Source organism: Sceloporus undulatus, chromosome 2 (genome assembly GCF_019175285.1).
Source record: "Sceloporus undulatus isolate JIND9_A2432 ecotype Alabama chromosome 2, SceUnd_v1.1, whole genome shotgun sequence".
Taxonomy (NCBI): domain Eukaryota; kingdom Metazoa; phylum Chordata; class Lepidosauria; order Squamata; family Phrynosomatidae; genus Sceloporus; species Sceloporus undulatus.
The window spans coordinates 23644414-23654399 of record NC_056523.1 but is presented as its reverse complement, the minus strand read 5'-3'; the positions used below and the strand labels follow the sequence as shown (position 1 = coordinate 23654399).

General features: G+C 45.0%; 1 protein-coding gene across 5 annotated transcripts in view; it reads left to right on the top strand.

The window, feature by feature from the left end:
• Window positions 1-5232: 5232 nt before the first annotated feature.
• KLHDC8B (kelch domain containing 8B) overlaps window positions 5233-9986 on the top strand; it is a 54402-nt gene continuing 49648 nt past the window's right edge. For 2 of the 5 annotated variants that reach the window (XM_042452681.1, XM_042452685.1), the window contains exon 1: window positions 5233-5367. The gene's annotated coding sequence lies outside the window, so the exon portion shown is untranslated. Of the gene's footprint in view, window positions 5368-9381; window positions 9436-9986 lie in introns of those variants that run through there. The other 3 variants (XM_042452686.1, XM_042452682.1, XM_042452684.1) reach the window with 3 other exon arrangements.

The window sequence follows — 9986 nt, the reverse complement described above, 5'->3', positions numbered from 1 at the left end:
CATATGCCTAATTGTTGTAGAGAGCTTGTTGAGATTAAATGTTCTTTATGTATATGCACATCAGTCCTATGAATTTGTTATATTAATTTTGCTGGCATACCAGATGTATATGTATTTGTCTGAAGAGCAATATTTTAAAAGCAAAATGTAATTTCAATAAAGCCAGCTACAATAATATAATATTTTGTATTTGTGGGGGAGGCGTTGAGAATCTGGCAAAGGGAATCTCAGACAGTGGATGCCTGTGCTATTCATGGCACACGGTACAAAACACATACATTGTGACCCACTGGGTACAGTCCACCAAAAAGCCTTCCTTGCAAGCCCCCTGAAGAAAATACCAGGAGCTATGCAGCAGTAGTCCTCATGCAACAGTCTTTTCATTTCAACGTGGGATGCAACTTAACTAAATGTTTAATGAATCAATCATATGAGGTCTGGTTGTCTGATCCATTGGTTACATTTGCTGAGAAAAAAACTACCTTCCTTCTGAAACTAGAAATGTATTTTCTTTGTTTTCAGATGAGTCACATGTGTGTCATAGCAGCAGACATTGCCTTGGAAAAGGCATCCTACCTGTATGTCAGGGAGATGTGAGAATGTCTCACAAGTGAGCGCTTGCTATCTGCAGTTTTGATGCAAAGTGAGTGAGGTGACCATCTCTGGGGCAGATGCCAAGTGATGGACAGCAGCAATGAAGTATTAAAAGAAAGCAGTGTAGCCATACAGTCTACCTTCTAAGCTAACCTTCAGGCACACTGGAAGGCAATGTTCTATCTCTAGTATTATTGAAGCAAAATTTAGTTGTCTGTCCTGTTGGTTTCTTTACATGGAGTGCAGTGCAGATGATGCTATCATGTCGCAGTAAAATATAGTTGAGCTTTTGTGTCCCTTTTAAGTTGTTTCCAACACCCTCTGAACAAATCTTGCCAAGAAAACCCTGTGATGGATTTGCTTTAGGATCTCTATAAGTCGGAAACAACTTGAAGGCATGCAACAGCAACAAAGGTGAAGCTATTTTGGAGTTTTCTTGGCAAGACATGTTCAGAGAAAGTTTGCCTTTGCCTTCCTCTGAGGATGAGAGAGAGTGAATTGGCCAAGGTTATGCAGTGGGTTTCCATGACTGAGCAGGAAATTTGAACCCTGGTCTCTGGCATCCCAGTCCAATGCTCAAACCACTAACCACACAGATTACTTACCTTAATTAAAAAAACAACAACCTGCTGTTGCTTTTTAGTAGACTTAATAGAACTTGCCTTTAGGTGTCCACCCAGAAGTAAGCACTATGGAGTTTAATGGAAGCTCTTCCCAGTGGTTTGAGTATTGGGCTATGACTGGAGAGCAGGATTTGAATCCCTTCTCAGCCATGCAAACACACTGGATGACTAGGCTTTTTGTGGGTTTTTTAGGCGATGTGGCCATGTTCTAGAAGTTCTTCTAGAACATGGCCACATAGCTTGAAAAAAACACAAATAATTATGGATGCCGGCCGTGAAAGCCTTTGACTTCACACTGGATGACCTTGGGCAAAGTCACAGTCTCTCAGATGATGGCAGCAGCAAACCCTCCCTGATGAAATCTTTAGGGGCATCATAAGTCAGAAATGACTTGACGGCAAGCAACACCATAAACAAAACATTCCCAGGTTACTTGGTACAGAACTGCAGCCTAGGGGTACAATGCTGTAAGCACACTTTGGGGAAAGTCCTGTTGTACTCAGTACAGTGGTACCCCGGGATACGAATGTGCCGCCTTACGAAATTTCCGGGTTACGAAAAAAATCCATTTAAAAAAACTGTTCCGGGTTACGAAGGTTATTTCGGGTTACGAAAAATTTTTTGGTGCTTTTCGGCGCTATTTCACACGAAATCGCGGCTTTTCCCCATTAGCGCCTATGGCTTTTTCGCCTTACGAAGATTTTCGGGTTACGAAAGCGGCGGCGGAACGAATTAATTTCGTAACCCGGGGTACCCCTGTATGCCTTTTTTCTTCAGAAGACCACATGCAACAGGACTGGACTATTAAGAGTTGTTTTTGTCTAGCCAGTTCCTTGATTCAGTGTTGCAGGCCTTATTATCCCTGAGGCTTGTACAGAATGGGATGATGACTCCAGGCCATATGTGCCGGGATCCAGCACAGGCAGCTGTCCAGTCCATCGTCCTGAACTTCCTTCTGGCTGCCTCTTCCTGTTGCAGAACAGTGTTTTCTCTGCATGCCATCCAACTTGTCCTGGCTGTCCTAAACAGTCCTGTTAGTGGACAAATTGCCAGAGACAAAGAGTCAAGTGGAAGTCCAATTGACTTCTATATGGAAAATGAAGAGGGGGAACCCTTCTTCTTCTTGACCTTGGGTAGCAAAAGGTTTTGGGTGTGGCTAGTGATATTTAAGGCATCTGGCGGCGCAGTGGTTAAATGCCTATACTGCAGCCATTCACTCAAAACCACAAGGTTGCGAGTTCAAGACCAGCAAAAGGGCCCAAGCTCAACTCAGGCTTGCATCCTTCCGAGGTCGCTAAAATGAGTACCCAGACTGTTGGGGGCAAATTAGCTTACATGCTAATTAGCTTATTTGCTGTTCACCGCTATGATCTTTGGCATAGCAGTATATAAATAAAACAAATTATTATTATTAATTATCTTTAAATAGAGGATCTTCTGTACATTACAGGAGCTTCTGAAAAACATGCTTCTCTTGGGTGTGGTAGCTATGGGAAGCTGGGATGGGATGAGGGTATCAAAATAGCTTGGGACCAGAATTCCAACCAAGGCAGTAGGTAGCCTTTATGAATGCTATCATGTCCAATTTGATTTTGCCTACTTTTTGTCAAAGGAAAGGTCACTTTTAGACATGTCTTTTCTCAGCAGCCCACAGTATCTTTTGGACTCTTCTCCAGCACCACATCTCAAATGGGCTGATTTTCTTTCTGTTTTCTGACACAAAAGCTGAAGAGTCAATGGCTAGTCCATCTACCTCCTGTTTTAATGAGTGATGTATTTTAATACTATTCTAGTTTAATTCTGTTTTAATGCCTGCTTTTGTATGTTTTTAATTGCGTTGTTTTTTAATTTGTAAGACGCTTTGTGTCCCTATTGTGGGGGGCAGAGAGCATAACAATAACAACAAAGACCAAATGGAAAATGGCTGCAAAATGTTTGGGGCCAGCCTTGCTCCCTGGAATTGCAACCCCTCTATTTCCCTTCACAAAGATCTGTCTATGCTTGGTTAGCAGAGTCTTTCGTTGTAGCTTTCCCCCCACTCATTTATGTAATGGATTTCTATATATGATCCCCCCCCCTCCTCCATTCAGAAAATACTCCTTTGTTTGGAACTGTTAAAATTCTCAGTGAAGACATTTACTACAACAGTAAAAACCCTGCAGAAACAGTTTTGCAAGGAAGGGCACTGAGGGAGGTGAGAAGTTGTCCTCCTCCTTTTACAAGGAGGCCTACTGCTGCCAGAGGGACTAGATGTCCTCCTTTTCCAGGACACATCCTACATGTCAACCTTCTGTCCAGGAGGAATTCCAAAATGTCCTCCATTTTGAGCATGAGTAAGAAGCACATTGAATAGCACACCACATTTGCTGTTCTCCTTGGGAAAAGGCATCTACCTGGCAGCCTATCCTTACATCAAATTGAGGGATAGGGTGGATCACTGTAAAGTTATTTTTTCCTAGTTGCTGCAGGAGACAAGATTTGCACCCAGTGCTAGGGGGGTCCATTTGTTTCTCAGAGGGGGAGAGGACAACAAATGTAACGGGCAGTTTGAGGACACAATGCAAAAGTAGAATATTTCTTCCCTTAGGAGTTTTTCACACGAAGGAGGCTGGGAGTTTATCCCTTGAATATACCAGAAAAATCACGTAATTACACTTAACAATTTCACATGATGTTGCACAAAACCCGCCATTAAAGTGGTCACAAAGAAGCATTAATGCACATCTTTTTATTTTCGAAATTTCAATGCAAATGCATTTCCGCTATCACTTTATTTGCACAATTGCGTTTGATAATCATTTGAGGAATTACTCACCATTTCTGCTTATTTTGTGAGTTGCTTTAAATGCGCTTTAATCTCTCTTTAATGCTGAAATCAGCCCCAGTGTGATAAACTCCTTAATTTTGGCACAGTGGACAAATGAAAGGAATAATTGAAATGTAGATGTGGCCCAGGGTTTGTTGCTTGTAAAGGACAATTTTAAGCCTTTGTCTTGCTCAGAGTCTATAAGTATCTTGCAAGCCAACAAGGCGTTTTAAGGGAGATAAATTCATCAGAAAAGTACAGTATCATCCAAAATCCACCAAACAGTGGTGCCTTTATTGGGCCAAGCAAAATGCACATTATTATGCCTGTTGCAAGCTTTGGAAGCAAGCTTTTTTGAAGCGCTTTGTCCTCCTTGACGGTTAGGACACTTTGTCATGGAACCCTAAGAAATATACTTCTTTGAGTGTTTTCAAAACTTTTCAGCTTGTATTTGAAAAGCTCCTCCATTTTGAGGTCCCTATGAAATGAATCTCTGTGTTTGTAGCTTTTATTTGGCAGTGTCCTCCATTTTGAGGGGGATGTACTAAAACAAAGGACAGTACTTGCCCATAGGGAAACCATACTTGCCCACAGACAGTCATTGGAGAATATTTGCCCTTAGAGAATCATGAAGATTATTTGGCCATAGGGAACCATGGGGAATACTTGCCCATAGAGGATCATGGAGATTGCTTGACCATGGGCAAGTATTCCCCATGATTTTCTATGGGCAAGTATGGTTTCCCTATGGGCAAGTACTGTCCTTTGTTTTAGTACGTCCCTCTCAAAATGGAGGACACTACCAAATAAAAGCTAGAACAGTGGCATGAATCCATCCCATAGGGTTTATTTACAGCTCTATTGCCAGGGTGACCAATAAGTGTCCTCCTAACCACCAAGGAGAACAAGGGCGCCTCAAAATGGAGGACACAACAAGCAACCCTCAATGCTTCCCTATGGGCAGATATTCCCCAAAAGCATGGCTTCCCTGTGGGCAAATGCTGTCCTTTGTTTTTTGAGGTGCCCCCTTGTCCTCCTCTGGGGCCCCTGAGGGCCCTGGCAAAGCCAACCAGGGCGGTTGTGTGTGTTGTGTACTGTGTGTGTTGTGGGGCGTTTGCCCTTTTCTCCCCTCCATCCTCCTCCTCCTCCTCTCTCTCTCTCTCTCTCTCTCTCTTCCTGAGGGGAGCGTAAAGAAGAGAAGCAGAGGCTGGAGAGAAAAGGGCGGCGATAGATAGGGCTCTCTCCTCCTCCTCCTCCTCCCTCAGCCGCCCATGAGGCAGCGCCAACGGCAGGGGAAGGAGAGTTTGTCCCGGCTGAGAGAGGCTGCTCGAGGTGGAGAGGAAGGTGAGGAGGACGCCTGGAAATGGAGGGAGAAAGGAAGCAGGGGAAGGGGCCAATGGCGGGCTGCCTCACGGGCCGTCCTCCTTTTCCCGGACATGGTCCTCCACTCCAGCCTTCTGTCCGGGAGGAGTTCCAAAATGCCCTCCCTTTTGAGCATGGGTTTATCCATTTGGGAGTGTTTTGAGCTTCTGTGTTGTAATGTCCTCCTTTTCCCCCTTCAGATGCAGGGTGAGCAGTCCTCCCTTTCGAGCAAGACTAGGCAGCATGGATTTAACTTTGTAGGGATGTTTTTTGCTTTTATGTTGTAACGTCCTCCTTTTCCCCCCAGAGTGTCACACTTTCTCAGCCTCAGAGGATGGCCATGATGGCAGATAAACCTTGCCAAGAACAAAGGCATCCCTGCCATGGGGTTTTCTTGGCAAGTTTCTTCAGAGAGGCAAGGTGACCGGAGGTGGTCCTCCTCCTCCAGGACATGTCCTCCATTTCAACCTTCATGTGCAAGAGGCATTTCATGAGGTTTCATGACCAAGAAGCAGGAATGTTATCTTTCTACAGTATTATGTTTCTAGCTTCTGTTTGGGAAGGTCTTCCATTTCTTTCTGGAAGGACCTCCATTCTGTGGTGCCTTGTCCTCCTTTGCGGTGAGGACACCTCTGGTCACCCTGGCTGCCTGGGGCAGAAGAAAAGACAACAACAACAACAACAACAACTCTTCCCCCACCAAAGTTTCTTTCAGTGGGAAGGGAGAAGAGCTTTGGCACCTCAGGGACCAAGTACTGGAGGCTGAGGGTGCATCTGTTATTGTTGTGTGTCTTCAAGTCTTTTCTGATTTATGGCAATCCTAAGGTGGTGAACCTATTGTGGGATTTTAATGGTTTGCCATAGCCTTCATCCGAGGCTGAGAGAGTGTGCTTTGTCCAAAGTCGCCCAGTGGATTTCTATGGCCAAGCTGGAAACACTTCAAGTTGTTTCTTACTTATGACAACCCTAAGGTGATCACGAGTTTTTAATCACTGGGTTTGTTCAGAGGAGGTTTATCACTGCCTTCACCTGAGGCTGAGAGGATGTGACTTGCCGAAGGTCACCCAGTGGGTTTCACAGCCAAGCTGGTATTCGAACCCTGGTCCCCAGAGTCCTAGTCTAGCAGCCCTCAAATCGCTACCCCAGGTGGTCTTTAACCTTTTCTGCCAGTGCCTCCCCCAAACTACAAACCTGTAGGATGGAGCCAGGGAAGTTTAAAGTGTTGTATAAAGATGCATTATTTCTACAGTGTAGATGCAACCTGTGAGTTTCCCAAGGACGCTTCTGGGCTTCTGAGGAATGGGAGGTCCTCATAAGCACAAAAGACACTGCAAAATATAGGACGTACAAGGAAAAATGGAGGACATATCCAAAATGAAAGCAAAAAAAAAAAAACATTCATAAAAATGTAAATGCAATGCTTCTCAGTGGTGTTCAAAATGGAGGGCTTTATGGAATCCCACCTAGACGGAGGTCTGAAATGGACAACATGTCCTGCAAAAGGAGGAGAACGCCTGGTCACCCTGCCTGACAGACTCTCAAGGGCATGTATGGGCTTGGGGGGGGGCAGGTTGACGAGGTCCTAACCACAAAGGAGGACAAGGTACTGCAAGGTGATGGATGTAGAAGAAAGAAAAGTAGGACATGATCAAATCAAAGCTAGAAACACGTAGAAATGTAAATTCATGCTTTTAGTCTTGCTCAAAATGGAGGACTTTTTGGAATTGCTCCTGGACAGAAAGCTGAAATGTAAGGCATGTCCTGGAAAAGGAGGACCTCTGGTCACATTAGGGAGTTGGGAGACTGGGAAGGTGCCACTGTGCCCTGAGAGTGCCTTGCACATCCTCTCTCTTGCTCTCTTTCCAACCTTGAGTGGCAAGGTGGATGAGACACCTGGACAGTAGGAAGCCATTGCCAGTGGTGGAGAAGCTCTGCTGTTTCGTTGGGCCTTTCCAGACTCTTATTATGGGGGGGAAAGGGTCCGAGGAAGGCACCACTGGCTGGTCAAGCAGCCAGGATGAGCTGGAGAGGCTTCCAGGGAGCCTTAAGGTGCCTGGTACTTCCCTCCCGCATTCTCTCTTTCTTCCTCCACTCCTAAGGTAAGATGACACAGCTGAGAAGGGGGACGACAACCACAAATGAAACCATGGGACTAGGACATTGTGCATTCCAAATCCACCCTGTTTGTCATTTAGTTGTTGTTGTTTGCCTTCAAGTTGTATCCAACTTATGGCCCCACTAAGGTGAGCCTATAATGGGATTTTCTTGGCAAGGTTTGTTCAGAGGAGGTTTGCCATTGCCTTCCCCTGAAGCTGAGAGAGTGTGACTTGTCGTGACAAAATCACTTACAAAGAAAACCCCATGATAGGTTCAGTGTGTGTGTGTGTGTGTGCCTGCCTTCAAGTGATTTCTGACTTATGGCAATCCTAAGACAGCCATACCACATGGATTTCTTGGCAAGGTTTGTCCAGAGGAGGTTTGCCTGTGCCATCCTCTGAAGCTGAGAGAGTGTGACTTGCCAAATGTCACCCAGTGGGTTTCATGACCAAGCAGGGATTTTGAACCCTGCTTTCCAGAGTCATAGCCTAGTGCTCAAACCACTATACCAAGGGTCACTATAAGTCTGAAACAACATGAAGACGCACAATTTGAAGGCATAATTATCAAATTTGCAGATGACATCAAATTAGGAGGAGTAGCTAATACCCCAGAGGACAGGATCAAAATTCAAAATGACCTGAATAGACTAGAAAGCTGGGCCAAAGCTAACAAAATGAACTACAGCATAGAGAAATGTAAGGTAGTGCACTTAGGGTGGAAAGATGAAACACACAGATACAGGATGGGGGACACCTGGCTGAACGAGACTACGTGTGAAAGGGATCTGGGAGTCCAAGTAGACCACAAGTTGAACATGAGTCAAGAGTGCGATGCGGCAGCTAAAAAGGCCAATGCTATTTTAGGCTGCATCAATAGAAGTATAGTGTCTAGATCAAGAGAAGTAATAGTGCCACTGTATTCTGCTCTGGTCAGGCCCCACCTGGAATACTGTGTCCAGTTCTGGGCATCACAATTAAAAAAGGATGTTCAGAAATTTGAGTGTGTCCAAAGGGGGGGGGGGTGACTAAAATGGTGAAGTGTCTGGAAACCAAGCTCTATGAGGAATGACTCAGGGAACTGGGGATGTTTAGCCTGGAGAAGAGAAGGTTAAGAGGTGATATGACAGCCCTGTTTAAATTAGGGATGTCATATTGAGGAGGGAGCAAGCTTGTTTTCTGCTGCTTCAGAGAACAGGACCTGGAACAATGAATGCAAGCTCCAGGTAAAGAGATTCCACCTAAACATGAGGAGGAACTTCCTGACAGTAAGGGCTGTTCGACAGTGGAACACACTCCCTAGGAGAGTGGTGGAGTCTCCTTCCTTGGAGGTCTTTAAACAGAGGTTGGATGGCCACCTGTCGGGGATGCTTTGATTGGAAGTTCCTGTATGGCAGGGGGTTGGAATGGATGGCCCTTGTGGTCTCCTCCAACTTTGATATGATAATTTCATTAAGTTTCCGGAATAATGGGTAAAAAGCCATGTATGGGCTTTCTCAGAGGCTTGGGGAGTATCTAGATTGTAGAAATAATGCAGTTTGACACCACTTCTCCTGCCATGTCTCTCCTTCCTACAGAATCCTGGTGTGTCGTGCCTTGTGATGCACTAGCACCTTTTGGCAGAGAAGGCTAACAGCCTTGTAAAACTACAAATCTCAGGAATTCCATAGGATACAACACTTAAAGTAGTGTCAAGCTGCATTATTTCTACAGTGTGTAGATGCACCCTTATATTGGGCAGGAAGCTGGGGAAAGCCTCACAGCCACAGCTTCTTGTTGGCTGCAAGCCTGAGTATAGTGCATTCAGTGATTCCTTGCGTTCGGTTGAAAAAAAAATAAAATAGAGATTTGTAAAATTTAGAAGAAACAATCTGTTTGGCAGAAAAAGCTTGTGGATAACGGGAACCCTATCCTGAAAAGCCCATAACCTGGGAGCCTGTTCTTAATGAAGCAGGTAGGATTTCGAATGAGGAGCATTGAATTGTGTTTGGCTGTAGCTCTGCTTGCACCCAGGCTCATTTTAGAAATCATTAAATGTTGACTCATGCATTTATTGTCTGTTTGAGACTCGCGGCGTATATATGCTGAATATTTGGGAGCAACCAAGGAAAGCTGTGACTTTGGAAGCAGATGTGCATGAGGTTTGTGTGTGCGCCTGCATGTGCACATGTGTGTTTGCTGATGGCTATAGCTTGGAGAGGGACTCTGATAAGGAAGCATCATAGCTGTCAAGAAACAGTCCTCAAGAAAAGGAGCTGATGAGTCTCTGGACTCGTTTCAGCTCTGCCTAACATCCAGGGATTAGCCTAGCTGTTGGCTGTGTGACAGAGCTTGGCCCCCAAGTGCACAGTCAGTAATAAAAGGAGTGATTGCCTTGATCACGCCCGGGGTTTGTCTTTCCCTCATTCTCGTGCAGGCAAAATAAGCACGTATCTGAAGACTGAGGGGAATGGCTTCCAGGAGAAAATGTGTCATGTACCAGGCCATGCCTGACTGTTAGAAATT